Genomic DNA, 6,000 nt, shown 5'->3' with positions numbered 1-6,000 from the left:
CCCATACTCCCAAGATAATTGCACATTTCTGCTTACTCTTGTGTTGCTCTCGCAGGAATGTCATAGATTAGCCTGTGTACCTGTTGTTCAGCCTGTTGGCTAAGACAAATTGCTGAGTGCAAGATTGCCGCAACTAGGCTTGTAGACTGTTGATGCAACTTGGAAGAAGGACACAGGAAAGTCAGGCAAAGGCAGCCCACACTTGGGTGTACAGTCATCCCTTTAAGTCAGTTTAATAATATTCTGCCATAATTGCCTGATTTATGTGTGTGGCTTTCCCAGGAAGAGGTTGAATATGTAGATAGGAGTGGATTGAAGGGAAGGAGCCTCTCTCTACACAGCCACAGTCACTCTGTTGTCCTGGCTAGGTGTAGAATGCAGTTGCTTTAAGATTACCCATGTTTTGTCTGCAAGCTCTTACCCATTGCTCTACAAGTAAGCCTGACAAAATGATTCTTCAAGATGAACATTTGTGTAACTGTTCCTTGGTTTGATACAGGGACCGTAGAAGTAGACGTCACTTCTCATTCTCAGAAGAAATTTCAACACGTCCATCAATTCGTGAATAAAAAGAGTTCTCCTTCCTCCCTAAGTACTAATTCAATGCTCCTGCCTAATTCCTTGAATAAAATATCCCAAATAACCTACAATGATTAGCCCCTTAAAATAAACTTAACTGTGTAATGCAGAACTCAGAAATTTGGGGATCCCTTTAAATCCGAAGTGGACACACGAAAGAGTTGTTAGTTTTGCTGGAATATATTGGTTTTAAACTACATCTTGAAAAATACGTAAATATATTGAATAACTTTAAGGTATATAGCAAGTTATGATAAGTCACATGTATGTTAAAATGGTTACTTCAGTGTATGTATATTTTATAATTCTATGTGTTTTAATCTTTCATACTTTCTTACTGTGGGACCAAATGAGACAGACACCACAGAGGCTAGAAACTACAGTCACCTTCCTGCTTAGAATTGTTCATGAGGATGTAGGAGAGGGTTTAATTTACTCATAATTTTAGAGTGCATGTGAGTTGTTATTTTGTGTGTGTTGTATTCAGAATTAAATTTAAAAAATGCTTTCAAATTGTTATGATTTATGCCATGCATCTCAACACCTTGCTTCATAATAACAACTCTTAGTATTCCCTGTTTGGGGATTTTGGTTTGAAAATTAATAATAAAAACTAATATGATGACATATAGCAAGTATATATACATATATATATGTACTTATACTCAATTCTGATAAGTTTTGTGAATATGTTTATATTTCAACAAAACTATATTTTTATATTTGTTTTCCGAATACAAAAGATAAGAAGCATTAGTGACCAAAATATACATCAAAAGGTTTTAGAGATGGAAAACTGAGTGAGGAGCAGTTAAATATGTTGTGGGAAACTGGAAATAAATGCCAATATGGATGGTGGGCTGGGTTGGCAATACACAGAGAGGGCCTGTTTGGAAGGTTCTAGTACATTCAATGATTTTATAGGAATGCCCTTGGGTGGGAAAATTAGCTGAAGCGAAATGAATGTCCTGAAATAATGAAGATGAACAAAGAAGGTGCAGGTAAATTTACATGGCTGTGATTTTTGTATGTGTCAGTCATGAAGAGTGATGTAAGCTGATGAATATGGGAACTTTACTTAGTCAGCCAACAAGCAAGTTAAATGTACTAGAGAATGCAGGATGAGTCTTCTATAACCAGACAGCATAGATTTTATAGGAAGATATTTAGGCAGAAGTCTTTCCAACATGAAGTCCACATAGAGTGGAAAGCACAAAGAACAGCCACACGTCCAACGCAAGGACTCACAGTAATAGCTTATTAGAATTTGCTCTTTAGTAGCCATCCATGCTCACTTGCCTATAGTCTTCAAATCTAAGAAGATTAAACTCATCTCTGTCTCTGATCCACTGTCAACTGACTACCAAGTTTGAGCTGAAAATTACTCACTGACACAACCTGAGCAATGACATGTACTGTCTGTTTTATACTGGACAATGTAAAGTGTCTTTACAAGATTGTTTTCTCATATGAGAAAAAAATTCTAAATTCTCAGATAAACTTGATTCTCAGGGTTCCTAATAACGTATGTGTCTTTATAGCAATATTTGATTTCCCAAAACTACTGAGCTCTAAAATGCATTTGACCTGTTAGGTTTATAGTATGGGATAATGGGTAGATAAAAAACTTTGTATATGTTAAACAAAGCCCAAATTCAGATGTTTTTACCTTATTAAAGAAATGGAGACACGTATATTTGGAAGTCTGTTTTTGTTTACATACATTTGTTAAGGTGAATAATAGCCTGTTTATATTTTCATATTTATTTATATTTCTTGCAGTGAAGAGTTTACGATAACATACACACTAAGAGTAACTTTAAAACATGAATACAATCATATGCAGAAACACTTGCCAAATATATTGATTAAAAAGTGTATTAGTGACAATAGACAATAATGTCTTTCAAAAAGTGCTATAAATAAATACAACTGGATTTTATTACTTTAATACCACAATTTTTATCCTTTACAGTGTAATTGCTTCTGCAAACACTGCAAAGATATAAGGGAAAATAATTGTTGTAAAAATAAAATACAGAGGGAATGAGGCATTGTTGCTTAACCTGTGCATGAGTTTGTACCATTGTGATTGTGACCTCTTGATGATACAGTTTTACACTGTCCAGGGTAATCTATAATTAGAAAATCATGTATTTGTAAGAAAAAAACAAGTTTCCATTATTAGAAAAGATACATGAGCACCGTCCATGGAAAAACACTCCAATGTTTTGTCTAAAATGTACATACCTAACTTATCACTAGATGCTACAATAATTGCTACCATTGTCCTGCAGCCGCTGCTTGTTTTTCCATGGGTAAGAGAATATAGTTACTTTAATCTCATAGTCAAGTAATAAAAGACTAGAGTTTTGCTGCTGTTATTTTTTTCTACCCTGAACGGTCATCAGACCATTTTGATCGTTCATTTCTCTGAGCTTACTGTCTTTCTAGTCATAAAACTTTTAGTAAGTTATCACATTCCAAATGTTTTTCCACAAGGTCTCTGTATGGATTTCAACAACAATATAATTAAAATTTACTGCCATACTACAGTGCTACACCAGACACGTCCTGGAATTTGTCATCTTCTGGAAAATCTACTTCTCTCGTTTTCATTATATAAAACACCAAGTCATTTTTCAGAAGCCATTTTGCTCACAATGTCTTCCTTAAAAATCAATAAGAAATTTGATTGGAAATATTTCACAGAAAGTGAACTTCATGCTTTGAAACCAAAAGCCAGACCTTAGGAGCAGGGAAGTGAACTTCCCCAGCACCCAACACACATGGACTTACTCTTAGCTCTTGCTCATTATTTCTTAACTATAGAGTGTATCCTAAAGATCTCTACAATTAAAGACATGTTTATAGCCTCAAAAGTTGCATGTTAATATATAAATTTACAATTGGGATTTCCTAGAGGAATTCGTTCCAATTGTTTACATTCATGGTAAGAAGCTAATAGTATACGACTTGTCTATGCGTCTTTCTTGGGGTAAAATTACACTGCATATATTAGGCACTCCATTCTTTTTCAAAAAATATAACATTGGTCATCTGTGACTTGAGAATGTTCCAATATGGGTTCTAAGTATTGTAATGATTCAGGGAAACAGGGATGTTGGTGGGGGTAAGAATAATTTTCTTTTACTTTTAGTTGTGAGCCTAGCTTTTAACAGCTTAGCTATCTCTCCAGCCTAAATGTTGAATTTTCTATGAAAACATTTTAAATAATCTAAAACATATGGTTCTGAAAGTAGGGGTGATCCCCTTAAATCAACTTTCTTCTTACTCAATGAAGATTTTATCTCTTTGAACTTTTTCTTCATTATTTAAAATATGAAAGCAATGTTCTGACTGCTTTAATATTAGTAAGTCCAGGAAAATTAGTTACTTTACTTTCAGGGTTAAGTAACAGACTACATGTAAGCAGATTTCTTGGTCTAGTTCATTTTTGTAAGTACCTTAGCTTTAATCCTGTGAACATGAGAATATGCCAGAACTTAACATTAAACTTCACACTAGAATAGAAATGGAAGGAAATGATAGATAGATGGATAGATAGATAGATAGATAGATAGATAGATAGATAGATAGATGGATGGATGGATGGATGGATGGATGGATGGATGGATGGATAGATAGATAGATAGATAGATGATAGATTGATTAATATACAGATAAATGATTATTAGATGATTCATAAATTGTAGTTAGATTGACATAGATGATAGATTATATATATAATAAATTGATAGAAGATTGATGTTAGATGATAGATAATTGGATAAATAGATATACAGATAGATAGACAGATAGGTATGTAGGTAGATAGAAAGAAAGAAAGAAAGATGGATACATAGATGATAGATAGATAGATAGATAGATAGATAGATAGATAGATAGATAGATGGATAAATATACTTTATAAAAATTTCTCATGCTTAACTGGTTCTATAACTCAGCCTTTTCATGCTTTCAAGTTAATCTTAAGCTATTGTTCAATATTTTTTCAGTTTTCTCTTTCATTGAAAAAAACTGTCTAGATCCATCTTCCTCTTAGCTATAAATCAAGTCAATTGTTTTTATAGAGATTTCAAATAGCTTCATCCCTTTTACTAGTATAAAAGCCTAGATTAATTCTTCCTCTTTCTATAATCTTAAAATATTTCTGCTTATATATCTTCTTTTAAGGAGTACACAGAACAATTATATTAATGCAAGCTGCCACATGAAAAGAAAAATCACACACACAATGCACCTATAACTATAACTTAAGTTCACACCTTCCTGTAGAGCTCAGGGTAATTGCTGGGATGAAGTAGAGATGGATTATCATGTAACATCTGATGGCTGCCCTTATGCTGCAAAGTGTGTTTGCAGAAATAATTTCCTGCCACATTCCTGACTGCATTTGCAGGCTGAGTTGAGCCCCTTCCCTGCTGTTCTGTGATCTGCCCCTGGGTTACTAACAGCCCCAACAGACAGACTGGCTGGTGCTACCTGCTGCTCAGACACAGATTAACTCACTGCCAGCCATATGTGCTACCAACTTCACAAATTCCTCTCCTTTTGCTTTTGGCTCTTAAGATAGTTAATGGACAGTTTTCTGGTGGGGAGAAAAACAACCTGATGGTGTGCAGCATGGGCAGTAATCACCTGCACCCCACACAACTGCCCCTTCCATCTGCCTGCCTTCAGAAGCTGTGTGTGTGAAGGGAACGGATTATTGCATTTGGTTCTCCTGTGTTGTCAGCCACTGGATTTGCCTGCACTAGAAAGCCAAGTGCGTGTTCTACGCTTATGATCATTTAGAGGCATGCCTATTCTTAAAAGAATCCCAAAGTGTCTCCAGAAGTAAAGAAAAAGTTCCCTGTATTCTACCATGGGTACTTAAAAGACTGTTTCTTTTGGGTTTCGAGTCTAGCCTTTATCAGCTAAGCCAGCTCTCCAGCTTCTTTTTCTTCCGACGTGTAGAAATAAAAATCCTAAGAAATTGTGCAGATTTGAAAACATCATATGTGGATCTTGTAATATGAGTCAATTGTGACTCTGGGAAACTCCTTTCTTATGCATTCTATAATAGCGCATAATCGGAGGACATCAATCACCAAGCAGACTCAACATACTCGTTATAGATAGCGTTATAAACATTGATTTTTTTAAATTTGCAAACTATTCATTTCATCCAGGAAAATAATAACATCTCAGGTGTTTAACTTGAGGTGAGTATTCAACTCATTTTGATTTCTATTCTTAAAAACAGCCTTGTAAGTGGTTCTCATAGGTAGAATAAGTGAAATAAAGTTAACTGCCCTGAGACTCAATAGCAACAATATTATAATGTTTCACTCTATTTCCTTTCCTTGTCTAGAACATAACTTTCTCAATCAGCTGATAATAAAATGCTCTATAAAC

The sequence above is a fragment of the Micromys minutus genome (genome assembly GCF_963924665.1).
Source record: "Micromys minutus genome assembly, chromosome: 7".
Taxonomy (NCBI): Eukaryota; Metazoa; Chordata; class Mammalia; order Rodentia; family Muridae; genus Micromys; species Micromys minutus.
Note: the sequence above shows the minus strand (reverse complement) of the source record.